Genomic DNA, 13,974 nt, shown 5'->3' with positions numbered 1-13,974 from the left:
TTAAATCAACCTTTTTATAGAGTGTGTGCCTTCATGATAAAATTTTGACAATTTTGCAATTTGTTTCAGTGTTTCATTGAGGGGGTGGGAATCCATCTGCTAGTTATTTTGGGGGACACCATTACATCAATAAAAATGATTCCCAAGTTGTACACAGACTTCACTTTAAATTAATGTGTGGCTGTTTTTAGTCTAAGGGACTTAAAGGCAAGAGTTCCTGTAGTGTATGTAGAAGAGAGTGTGCGCCTCTTTCTGTGTTATCAGACACAATCCCAGGGAGCTCCAGTCTCAAGGAAGCTCTTCAGCCTTGGGTCCTTACTAACCTTTCTTGTTCTTACTTCACTGACCCCTCTTTGAGCTTCTAGAAGAATGTTTATGTGGGTGGTATCTGAGTCGATACCTTTGATACAGTTGCTATTAATCACTGTCTGCCCATTATGACGCAGGTTTAATGATATACCAGTGAGTGGCTTTTTTGTAAGCTTACCAACAGCTCCAACCTTTGGTATTCAACTCACACAGGGATGGGGGTGGACGTGGTGGCGAGAAATGGAGAATTAAAGAGAAAGAAAAAGAAGCTGCAAGTCAGAAAAAGAACAAGAAGAATTGAAGAAAATGGAATGAAAAAAAAAAAAAAAAAAAAGACCAGACAGCTTTTTGTATTCAGACTAGGCTGCCATTGAGTTGAGCAGCTAGAAATCTTAGTAGCACTCTTTGAAACCTGGACCCAAGGATGCTAAACTGATCATTCGTTCTTTGTTATTTAGGGATGGAAAAAGCTAGCCGACTGGGCTAACTTGGCTTTCTGTCCCTCTACTAGGACTGTGTTAGCCTCCTCAAAATGGATCCTTTTCTGAATCAAGAATGCAGGGGGGCAGCGGCATGGCTGCCCATCCTTAGGCAAAGACGGAGGACATGGGCCTGAGTCACTGTGTGCGAAGTGTGTGATTTCTTCCTCTCCGTGGACACGGGCATGAGGAGGTTTCCTTTCTTTAGAACAGGAAAAGTGTCTCCTGCTACATACATTAAAACGGTTCATCCGTACGGAGACCTTGTAAAGTACAGAGAAAGAAAGTTCAGCGCCGTGAGTAGGCATGGCGTCAGAGAGGGGGCAGCCTGGCTGGTCTCCTTTTGTCTGTTGCCTCCGTGTTCTGTGTTAGACTGCACCCGAAAAAAAAAAAAAAAAAAAAAAAAAGGTAGAAAACAAGCTGCTACAGATGTGACTAACTATGAATATTCATGAGCTCCGTTGCTCTTCCTTTCCTCCAGCACCCAGGCCTTTCCTGATCTTCAGCTCCCAGATGCTCCCCCCCTTGTCTCCTGCACCATGCTTCCACAACCTTAAATCTGCCCTCCCAGGCCAACCGTTAGACGAGACTGCTGTCCTACCCACAGACCTGCATGATACAGTGATCCGTAGCCTCAGAAACTGTGTAGATCTGTGTGTGGTGTATCTGTGTGTGTGTGTGTGTGTGTGTGTGTGTGTGTGTGTGTGTGTGTAACATGCACACTTGCATCAAAACAAAGGAGGATAAAGAAAAAAATGTTATCCACAGTTTTATGAATCCAACTCCCCTTAATGTTCATTATTTAAACCAGCAGCAATTACAAGTTCAAAGGGGTTTAGAAGGCCAGCAACCCGCATAATCACTGCCAAATTAAGCGGGACTCATTCGTCACAGGAGAGTACACCCTGAGCACTGAATCATGCATGCCGTGACAGGCTCTGATTTACATAAAGCAGAAAGCGGTGCCCTCTAGGCGGTGCGTTACCTCATCTCCGTGTTCCTGTGATACGTGGGTTTTCTTTTGGTCTTGGGACGCTGACACTGCCCTCCACATGGCAAAACAGTCCACTAACTGTGGACAGTACTTATGCCTTCGGAATGTACAGAAGTCAAGATCACACGAAGAAGAGCTTTGCATAGTGTGAGCAAAATTGTGACTATGGAAAAGACCGCTTCCCTGAACGTCTCAGATTAAACATTTGGGAGGCAGTCTCTTCAAAGAATGCACATTTGGGTACAGCTGCAGTTGCTTTTCTTCCCAGGCTGTTCAAGCCTGTAGTTCAGATGGAGGATGCTGATAAGCTAGCAAACACCTCTGACCAGAGACCTCAGTGGCCTAAGGGAGAAATAAATACTCCCTGAGGTCCGTTCCTCTTTGGCATTTACCGAACTGTTGATTGCTACCTAGTGAGAGTTGGGGCCAATAATTGAAGTAACCTGTTCCTTGTAGTTGGTTTCATATTACCAAACTTTATAGAGAACTTCTGATTGGGTAGTCTAAGAAACCTGCTTGAGGCCTGTCATCAACCTAGAAATCTCTTAAGTCTGAAGACGAAACTGCCAGAATTGAGTTCAGATGGCAATGTAGTCGGGATGGCTCCATCAGATACCAGAACAACCTCTGCAGATTTATATTTCTTCTTCTTGGATGTTTCTTGTCAAAAGAAGGCAGAATTCCAAGGCTGCTTTGTCCCATGTCTTCTGTCTTTTGGAAGAGAACTCATCTTTCATTCGTAGCTAAATCATCTTGATGTTATGATGCCTTTCCCCTACATAACTATTTTTCTTCTCCCCTTTTTGCACACACATTGAACTGTGTCTACACTTAGGGCTTGAAGTGCTGCTCGAGGTTGGAGAATTAGCCTGGCAATTTGGAAGATTACCTATACTTACACTTTCCTGCTGACTTTCAAGTACAGATAAAGGTCTTGTGGTTTCTGCCTCTTGTAACTGAGTCTACACTACACGCATATCAAAGCAATGTGGTTTTAAAAGGTTCTTTGAAGCAGATCACAGTTGCTTTTGAAGCAATGTGACAAAACGGACCCCCAGACACCCTCAGGCTTCCTGGTGTTCAGTTAGTGGTGACACTTCAGCACTGCCACGCAAAGCCTTCTGGGAATTCACTTGCACTTTGACCTCTGAGTGGAAGTCCCCTTCTGTGAATGCCTTTGCCTTTATAGAGCCTTCCAGTGGGTAGGGAAGTGGGTCCCAGCTGTTAAGTTGCAGGAATGCCATGTCTACTGTCGCAAGTAGATTCCACCCAATGGCAGGTTTTTATGGCCAAGGTGAGTCTGTCAGACTCAGGACCAACTCACTCTACTTAAGTAAGTCAGTGGGAGCCAGCCAGAAGACACAACTCACCCAAGCTCCAGGACCTCAAGTTCTCTCCTCTGCACCTTGGGGATTCTCCTTTCTACCTTGTTTAGCCTGTGACTGGAGTTGTTTATTCCGTCACTGAACCTCTGAATTCATCAAGCTCATTGAGTTCCTTCTTAAGTCATTTTGATTTTTCTCCTCTCCTGAGCTCGTCTTTGTTGCTTGGAAACAGGACCTTCTCTTGCCTTTATGCTGAGTGTTCTGGGTGAGCTGTGGGGCAAGATACCTCATGCATTCTGAGAAAAAGGGACTCAGTACAATCCATAAAATCTTTCAAGACCAAGCCTTCTTCCCATCCCCATTCCTAGCGTCTTAGTGAATAAGAGTCAACATTTTGTCCTATGTGTTCTCGTATGCCCCCCTTCCCTGAAACAAATCTTTCTGTTTTCCGTCTAAGTAATTCCATGTCCTTTGAAACTGAGGTATTGGGGCTGAAGAGCAGGTACGGCAGGCAGTTCAGAGGGCTTGCTGCTGAAGCCGATCCAGGTTCAGTTCCCAGCACCCATATCAGGAGGCTCACAGCCATTTGTAACAACAGCAGTTCCAGGGGATCTGAAGCACTCTTCTGGTCTCTTTTGGGCACCTCCATGCATGTGATACACACAAACTCACACAGGCATATACACATAAATTAAAAAAAAAAAAAACTCAACTATCGTTTGACTGAGCATTGGGTTCATAGAGGTTGAAATGTGTGTTTGGTGGACAAACTTATATCCTGGTTGGGACTGTAGCTCGGTGGCTTAGCACTTACGTAGCATGTACAAAGCACTGGATTTGATTCTTAGAATTATAAAACAAAAACTTTGTATCACATTTCCTGTGATTTTGCTGAAAGCGATAGCCCACCACAAGGCAGACACTGAGTTGTGCTCCAGTCAGCTCTTGAGAGCTGGGGCAGGATGATTGTCATAGTTTGAGACTAGCCTGGACTACATCATGAGTTCCAGTCCAGTGAGACTCTAGCTCAAACAACAAACAGTGAAAGATTGTGTACTGTCATCAGATAGCCCAGAAGTGCTTGCTGAAAGGGCTTTGGCCATCAGGGTGATCTGTATTATTCTAAACATTCATATGTCCATTAAAAAATAAATCAGCGGTTTGCAAAAACAAACAGGATTTATTTATAAACTACTCAAAGATATCCCAATAAAGAAGTAATGTAATTGGATCTGTATACACTAGGGCAATTTTAGTTACCACGCCAACAAAAATAGCCAAAACAGTATTAGCTTGGGCAGCTTGTTCGTACAAATGCACACGGCACAGACAGCAGGTAGATGTATGCATGTGTGCTCACACACACAGAGGCATGGACCAGTGAACAAATGATGGCATGCTAAAGATGCCAACCCTTGCTCAATGAATGTCATGGGATATTTTGTGTGAGCCCACATCACTTGTGGAACACTTTGTGTCTGGCCTGCGAATACCATGTGTAATGAGATTCGGAAGTTCAGTTAGTGGTGGAAACTTAAGCACACTTCTTTTGCAAGCAACTTGTGTATATCTCCATTCACATCTTTCTTAGCAGTGTGTGATTTCTGACATGACTATGCCAGGGGGCAAGGACTGAGAATGGAGACATATTTTAATGGTCAGGTTTCACCTTCTTTGGCCCAGCCTCTATAAAATCTTGCTGCTATATTGAGCCAAAGTACCCATCAATGTTCCTTTTATTGGCCATGCTTCATATATTGTGATGAGGTTATATGCATCCATAGAGGTTGTTAGGAAGAACTGAACACGCCACTGATGTGCACTGAAGGCAAGTTAATTGTGTAGATGCCACAAAACAGCATCCATGAGTAGAGCCCTCTGTCAGGAGTATTAATCTGCCTGGAATAAAAACTGCTAAACAGGCTTCTAACCAATAGCCTAAGGGAAAATCTGGTATTAATAAACCGATGGCCATGAATCAAACCACAACTATCTTTATGCACACAGCATCTGTAGCCGGTAAAACCGCTGATAGATGCTGGTCTGTAAACGTAATCCTTTGTCATATTGCTCACAGAATTTAAGCCAAATACAATCGTTGAAAGTGCACACGTCTCTACCATAATAGCAGCATCAGATATTTTCATTAACCAAGAAAACAAATTCTTTTGAGATCTGTCTGTCTACATTTGTATTTCATGCAAAATTTCTATTTGAAATGCCCAAGGGGGAATTGTCCAAGGTAATGTCTATTGTGCACACTTTAAATATATCCAAGCAGCTCCTGCATGATCCAGCTGCGTCGGAAATGAGCCCTTGTTTGTGTGACAGAATTGTGTGTGAAGATGAACAATAACAATGCTAAACAGTATGCCTTCCAACTTCATGTTTTCACTCCGTGTGATCAGTCAATATTTCCACCCCATACACTTCTACACACACACACACACACACACACACACACACACACACACACACACACACACACACTTATATACCTAGAGCTCTATGTACTTATTTTTCTCTGGAAAACAGGTTCTAGACAGGGAATGCCTCAAGTACAGTCTGACCCAGTAAATCTGTTCCCTTGTGATGTCTTCACAGAGCAGCTGACTGTCATTCTCTTCCATTTTCACAACAGTAACAAAACTCAAAGGCAAGTACAGAGACATGCAAGGCAAGAGATGCGTGTCGGAGTGAAAATGGCAATGTTGGGAACATGGGACAGCCTTATCACGAGTCGTCTAGATCATTTTGAACAGTCAATATCCCAAATTAATTTTTTTTCTAGAATGAGGGTATAGCTGTGTGAGCATGAGTATGAAAGGAGCAAGAGATGAAGCCTGGCCACCATGCAATTAGAAAAGTTTATTTTAAACAAGGAATCTGAAGACTTAATAGGAGTGACCTTGCGTAGTGCTCTTCCCCCACTTTCTAAGTCATAGAAAGCATGGGTGAAGACATATGGGAAAGCTGTCTGTTCTAGTCCCTTGGTTGCTCAATGTTCTTATTCGTTCGTTCGTTCGTTAGTTCATTTCCTTGTACTGAACAGCCGTTGGGTGTGCTGAGTTGGTTTAAGTGGTTGAGTTACTTACCCACAAGCACATACATTCTATATCTCTATATATGTAGATACACATTATTAATATAGATACTCTTATGTGTTTCTATACACCAGTCAACTCTTTACAGACCTTCAGTAGCAGACTGGGAGGGTGAGGAGAGCTACGCACTGGCCAGGATAACTTTATGAAGCATCAGGGTGAATAGGAAGCACACGTCCAAAGTGCTATTTCACCTCAGACACCTTCATAATCGAAGCAGGAGCCCTCCTTACTGGAAACTCACCAGGAAGGTTGCACTGTGAGACACTCTCATTGTCTTGATAGACAGTTATTTTGTGTAAATGTTTTTCCAGTCCGTGTCTTAACAATGGCTCAACTGTTAGCTATCCCAGCACTTCTAAATTATAGACTGGCTGCAGCTCACCAGGCCAGTGCACTCTTGAACTGTTAATGATAGAAATATCTTTAACCCCCAACAGAACCAACTAGAAATCGGAATGTCTTAAGATGAAGATAAAACCAAATCTATATATTTATACTTGAGTTTTGATGTTTGAAGTGCATTTCTGTGGTCAGAGGTATTCTACTTTTATGAACTATCTTAATCAATTCAACCAAAAGAGACAGTTGATAAGAAATGGATATATTCAGTGGTTCTGTTCTGCTTTATTCTTTGTCTGGAAATTCCATTTTATATCTGAATGTGTAGAGCACAGAATGTCATTTCATATGTTTATTCCTATAATGCATTCTTGCACTTACGTGATGCTACACTTAAAAATACTTTAGCTCTTTCTCTCTCTCTCTTTGCCCTAAATCAATAACTTTAATGCCTACTCCAAATAAGCTAAAATAGTTTTGATAATTTTCAGGCAAATGGCAAACTTTTGCCTTTTAGCAGTTAAAAACTTTCTGAAATATTTAAAAATCTTTTTTGACAGTGTATTAAAGTGAGTGGAAGTCTTTATCTAAAGGCCCCACTCAACTTTTCACGTGCTGAAAATATTACAGGCAAATTGAGGAGGCAGCTTATTGTAGAAACAAGAGACTTAAGTGAAGAGATCTCCAGAAAGAAAAAGATACTTTTTGTGAAGGAATGCAAATGGCCTACCCATTGAGTTCCTTACCTTATGGTTCCTTGTCACCCGTGGGGTGTGACAAAGGCCACTGTGAAACTTGAGAGCAATTGCAAACTTTCCAAAAGTAGGAAGCACATAGAAGCACATTTTTAAAAAGTATATTGAATTGCATTAATTTTACTATTACCATCCAAAAAATGAAAAAGATGCAAGGCCAAGTCACCTGTCCTGTAAAGTATTTAATGATCAACCAACTGACTTATCGATTGAATGGTAGGTAGTCCTTAAGTAGCTGATGATAAAATTTTAAACTAATCTAAGGGAAATTTTGAAATGCCCTTATTTGCTGGGCTGTGGTGGCACATGCCTTTAATCCCAGCCAGCATTCTGGAGGCAGAGGCAGGTGAATCTCTTGAGTTTGAGGCCAACCTGGTCTACGAAGCAAGCTCCAGGTTGCTGGTTGTGTTCAAGGCGATTGTGATATAGAAATGAACATCTTCCTACTATGTTTACTATCTGCATTTAATATATATATATATATATATATATATATATATATATATATATATATGTTTTTTTGAGACAGGGTTTTTCTGTGTAGTTTTGATGCCTGTCCTGGATCTCGCTCTGTAGACCAGGTTGGCCTCAAACTCACAGAGATCCTCCTGGCTCTGCCTCCCAAGATCCTCTCCCAATTAAAGGCGTGTGCCACTACTGCCTTGCTTTATTTAATATTTTTAAAAGGCTTGAGCATTGACGGTGACTGCAACCTTCTACGCATGGATTTTGGCCCTCGCTGTGGAGAGAAAAGTGGCTTTCTGGGGCTCTGCTGTTCTCTGGGAGGCAGCATTCGTGAGGTGCGGATGGAGTACTAGGACAGCACATGTCCACCAGAAGCTCCATCTCAAAATTTTTCCATTAGCACAGCCGAGGGCTTGATGCATTTCTCTCAGGTGGCATTTCTAAAAAGTCAAAATTTTAAAAATTGGAAAGGGGTCAAGGAATTTTGTAAATCAGTGCTTTCCCAAGGCCTTCCTGGGGAGCTGGGTTAGAATTTACCATGGGTCTTACATGCAGACCACAGACGCTCATTTCCCCAACTGGTGTGAGAGGGAAGGAGGAAGTTTGAGGATTTGACATGGTGGACATCAGGAGAGCTGGGTGTAGTGGTTCAGGGCTGACCTCAGTCTAGGATGTTCTGGGTGTCTCTGGTCTCCCTTCCCAATGTTGTGCCACTCAAACAGGGTTTCCATGTGTTTGCAAGATGAGGGTTACAGAGCTCCTCAGTGGCTCTGGACTCTCTGAATGAGAGTGACATCTGTCCATCTCTTTTAATACCCAGCCTCCCAGAAAGCCTCTAGCAAAAGTCTATTTTTTGTGTATGAGATGGGGATATGTATAGATATTATGAGACAAGATCTCACTCTATAGTTCAGGTTGGCCTTGAACTCACAGCAGCCGTCTCAACCACAAAGTGCCAAATTTTAATTCTCAAACTTTTTATTGCATTTTTGTGTATTTAATTTGTGTATATGTGCTTATTTATGTGGGTATGTGCATGTCACAGTGCACATGTAATGGTCAGAAAACAACTTTCAGAAGTGGGTTCTCTCCTTTCATCATACGGGCCCCAGGAATCAAATTCAGGGCTTCAGGCTAGATAAAAGATGCCTTTACCCACTAAGCCATATTGTTGGCCCACAAAACTCTTTTCTTTCTTATAGACTAGAAGTTGGTCCCAGAAAGTAGAATGGCTGTCATGGCTTTTACACAATTGAATCTCTCTTTAACGTCCAAAGAACTCTCACAAGTGGTTCCATTTCTAACATTATTTTTCTTGCCATTTTGCATATGAACTGAGCAAATGATCTCTGATGGGACTGACTATGTCTACCTGCCTGGATTTACGCAGCCTCAATTTTCCATCTAAGACTTGAAAATTAATCTTTTCACATGGATCTAACAATGTTCAGCTTCACCTTTCTAAGGAGCAAACTACATTCACATGGTGGCCCAGTCTGGAAGCCTCACATGAGCCACCTCAGAGTGGCTTTAGAAACACAGTCAATGGGAGTTTGTTTCTATGTCTATTCTAGCATTGAGCATGGCCATGGCTTATCTATGAAGAAACAAACTTAAAATTTTCTCAGAAGATCAGTTATCAGTTCTGTGTCTAGCTGACCCATTTCACTTCCAAAAAAAGAGAATATTTGAGGAAAAAGTTCTTGTTGGCACTGGCCTGAGGGACCCAGGGAGACATATAGTTAGTAAACATCTGTGTGAAAAGAGGCGAAAATGGTAATGAAAGAAATGGTGATGCTATATGATTTATGACCCAGAAGTCAGGCCGTGATGCAGAAGATGAGAAGCACCTCCACACGTTCTATAAGCTGGCATCTTAAAGTTCTCAAGATAATAAACACTTGTAACTATTTATATTAGGTGAGATTTAGTTATGTGGTTCCAGTGCTCAAACTTGGTGTCCTTTAGAGGAAGAGACCACCAGGCTGGGGCTTAATGTCAAGCTTCTTTGTGAGTCTCTTCATTTCTGTCAACATTTTAACAACGTGACCGAGTCATATGGTGGGGAAGACAGTATTAAAACCTGGTGTTTGCAGCTGGAGAGATGGCTCAGTTGTTAAGAGCATTGGTTGCTCTTCCAGAGAACCTGCGTTCTGTTCCCAGCACCCACTTGGTGACTAACAATTACCTGTAACTCCACTTCTAGAGGATCTGATGCATGCACTTCCAGAGGAGACTGCATGCACATGGTACACAAACATATCTGCAGAGAAAATACCCATACATATAAAAATGAATAAATAAATAAGAAAATAAACAAAAACACGGTGTTCAAAAATACTAATTGGGAAAAAATTAATAGTCCAAGTAATACAGATATTTAAGGCACAGGCAAAATTTACTTATTTAAAAATTCATATGGCGAAACACTCAGAACAAGGGAAGGTTAGGCTTGACTAAAAACCAATGTGACTCTTGGCTTCTCAAAGGACCCACAAGTGCTTTAGGAAAAACCTCTTTCTTTGAGAATGAATATATCGATTCATTCACTTGTATGTATAGTGAACTGCCACGCCTTTTGAAATACTATGGAATCAAGTTTTCTTTAGCAGTTCATGGTGACTTTTCTATGGTGATGTGGAGGGATTTGAGAGCCCAGTGCCTAGGATGACAGGGTGACAGGGAGAAGGGACTTACCACCGGGAAGTCTGGGGCCGAGTCCTTCCATTCCCACCCAAAGCTTCAGGCTCCTCATGCGTTTCATTTTTTCGGCCCATTTTTTTTTTTTCTAAGCCACCCGAGACCCTGATGCACCACTGTCCTTCATTGTCATTGACTGCTTTTCCTGAAAATGTCCTTGACTTGGCCTCTCATCTTAGTATCAGTTCAGAACTTACAACAAAGCCCGCTTTGCCCAGGAGATAAAATCATGAAGAGGCCTTACATTCTTTCACAGTGTACTTGTGAATAGTTATGTTGAAGAGGGAAGTAAAATCAGCTTTCGGCAGCCAACCTTTCACCATGGTTTTCTTGGAGGTCTTCCCCGTGCTCTTTGTGAACACCTAGTAAAATCTCCCGGAGGCGATGCCGGCTTTTCCTCTGCTTCAGGCTCTTGGTCCTCTCCCTGCGCGTCACACATGAGCTCTGTGGCCCGAAACCCACTAACCCTGTGCAAGGATTTTCTGATAGAATCTAGGGCTTGTCTTCTCTGGGAGTGTTCTCAGGCTGTAGTGTCAAAGTACTAGTGACAGCAGACCTGGGGGCAGAGGTGTGGACACACACGTATAAAGAACAAGCAACTGAACATGGAGCATGTGGGGCCCCTTGGACACGCAGACTTGCCCAAGGGAATCATCTATCCAGGCCATTTCTAGCTCTATTATTCTGAGTCTGTGAATTTCTCGACATCTGACAGATCGTTTTCATCTTCCTTAGAGAATCAGCTGGTAATGCCAAGAGCAGTGAAGGCCCAGACCTTCCTGACCTGTTTTGTACCTGAACATCATAGCCAAGGTTTACAGCTAGAATCCTTGACAGTATTTAACATGGCAACATACGTGAGCTGAGAATAAGCAGGGTGGTGACTTTCTGAGCAATGTGAGCCTGTAGTTACCCTAAAGCCCCTGGTTTAAGCTCTGGCGGTGGTAAAGAGAAGCTACTAGGCATGGCCAACACATAAAGGGGTACAATAGTCCTAGAGATCCTAGGACCAGTGTAGGGTTCCCGAGTCATTACAAAGAAAACTGAAATTGCTCTTATGCTCCTCTGTCTTGCTTTGCTTGCTCCTCCACACAAACACCACAGAGCGGGAAGCTTTCAAATGCTAGTGATGCTTTTCTCACCGTTTGGAGGACTGAGAAGTCTAAGGTCCTAGCACTGGCATGGTCAGTGTATTTCAGGAGCCCACTCCTGGTGATGCTGTCTCTCTCACATGGCAGGAGGGTAGGAAAGCTCTCACTAGTCTTAGGGATACAAATCCCATCTAGCCAACCGTTAAAGGCTGACTTTCGCACGCCTTTAATCCCAGCACTCGGGAGGCAGAGCCAGGCGGATCTCTGTGAGTTCGAGGCCAGCCTGGACTACCAAGTGAGTCCCAGGAAAGGCGCAAAGCTACATAAGAGAAACCCTGTCTGGAAAAACCAAAAAAAAAAAAAAAAAAAAAAAAAAAAAAAAAAAAAAAAAAGTAAAAAAGTCTGACTTTCTCACTCGCTCCCGTTGGTGATTGGGATTTTAGCACAGGAATTTGAGGGGGCAAAGACATTCAGCCTGTAGCATAGGCAACTACAGGAACACTATTCCAGGAAAGAATTTGGAAAGAGGAGAAGTTTCCCAAAGTTTCTTAGGGCACACTTCTTAGGGCAGGAAGAGCCTGATTGGCATTTGTGTGAGACTGGTCACAGCAGATGCCCGCTGATGTTCTGTGTGAGGTGACACTTTGACCTCTAAGTGGCATAAACTTTGCATTCTTTCATTTTGTTATTGATATTGTTTGTTTGTTTTTACATCTTCCATCCTTCTTTCATAAATGTCAAGGGAGTAAATTTAATGTGTGAAATTATATTGAAGCCTAAAATTATTAACTGTAAAACGGAAAATGTACCGAATGGTCTTTTTCTCAGACTGGAAGAACTGTTAGCCTTGTATGTGAGCAAAAGCAACACACACCAAGATTTCAGCTTCCTGAGATGTATTTTCAGGGTTGAGGGCCACACAGAGTCACTGGTCCATCAAGATGAGAGGGTGCAGGAGAGACAGTCTGTTCAGAGAGACTAATCAGGGAGCACCATTCCCCCTCGGAGCACACCCACTGCTGTGCCCAGCCACTCAAGGAAGCATCCCCCTGCGGATGTGCCAGCCCTCCAAGGGTACCTTTTTATGACATTTCCATATTTATTTTGTTAGGCACTGGAAGGACAGCTCAGAAAAAATAAAATAAAATCTTGCATTTGGTAATACTTGCTTCTAGCCCCTCCCCCCTTTTTTTTCTAGACAGGATTTCTCTGTGAAACAGCCCTGGCTGTCCTAGAACTCACTCTTTAGACCAGGCTGGCCTCAAACTCACAGAGATCTGCCTGCCTCTGTGAGTTCTTTAATCCCTCCCAAGTGCTGGGATTAGAGGTGTGCACCACCACCGTCCAGCTTCTAGCACTTCTGATAAATATGCATATTGAAAACAAACAAACACACACAAAAAAGCCAAATGAGTAAAATTCATTTGTCACTCTCAACAGACCCTCTTCCTCTGGGATGATGAAAATACTCTCCTTTCTTATGAAGGGCAAGGTAGGCAAAGTCATCCAGATGTGCCACCTAAGATCAATATTCATCTTCCCAGATGCCCACCCTCAGAGCACCGAGCAAGTATTACAAAAAGATGTTTCCTGGAGAACTACACTAATTGAAAAGTCTCCAAATGTTACCTTGTTTGTATGTTCATTTAGTCAACCAGTATTTAATGGGTTTTTTCCACTACAAGTAAATACTTCACTCAATGACAGGAAGATGTAAAGATAAGTGGGCACCAGAGCCTGCCCACAAAGAATTGAAACACACATGCAGGAGAAAACGTGTGGCTAGAGCAAAAACTTAAAAACAGAAAGCCAAAGGTGTCAGAGGGAACATAGGGGGACAGGAGGAAGTTGGAGGGAAGAAAGATTACTTCCAGCTGAGGGGATTAGTGGAGGGTCCAGGAGGTTGCAGATGGTACAGGGAGGGAAGACTTTGAGGGCCAGTGTGGGGCAGTAGGGTGCACGGGGCCAGTGAAGACACGGAAAATGTGGGAAGTGGTGATCAGCAGACATCCATAAAGCCTGAGATGGGGTGGTCCACTCAGCAGGAGATGATCCTGGGCCAGCGGGTCTGTTCAGTCTAGAGACAATCTTGGTTGAGGATGCTTGATAGGGCTGAGATGGAGGAGAGTTTGTACAAGAAGCTGCAGGGATATTGCTATGATTCTTTAGTGGTTGGTTTGGAAGCGTTTAATCAGGTTGATGGAAAGTCCAAATGATCCAGGAATGGAAATATTTGTAAGAGTTTTTTGTGCCAGCAAGATGGTTGTTTCTCAAAAGATGGAGAGTAAGCCATGAGGTGAGGTGGTGGTGCATGTCTTTAATCCAGCACTGGGGAGGCAGAGACAGGCAGATCTCTGTGAGTTCAAGGCCAGCCTGGTCTACAGAGTAAGTTCCAACACAATCAAGGCTA

At 42.9% G+C, this 13,974-nt stretch overlaps 1 protein-coding gene across 12 annotated transcripts in view; it reads left to right on the top strand.

Moving 5' to 3' along the window:
• Positions 1–13,974, top strand: part of Meis2 (Meis homeobox 2) — a 213,360-nt gene that overhangs the window by 87,128 nt on the left and 112,258 nt on the right. The window lies entirely within an intron of this gene.

This window comes from Peromyscus leucopus, chromosome 4, assembly GCF_004664715.2.
Source record: "Peromyscus leucopus breed LL Stock chromosome 4, UCI_PerLeu_2.1, whole genome shotgun sequence".
Classification (NCBI taxonomy): Eukaryota; Metazoa; Chordata; class Mammalia; order Rodentia; family Cricetidae; genus Peromyscus; species Peromyscus leucopus.
Note: the sequence above shows the minus strand (reverse complement) of the source record. Positions and strands in the feature narration are given on the sequence as shown.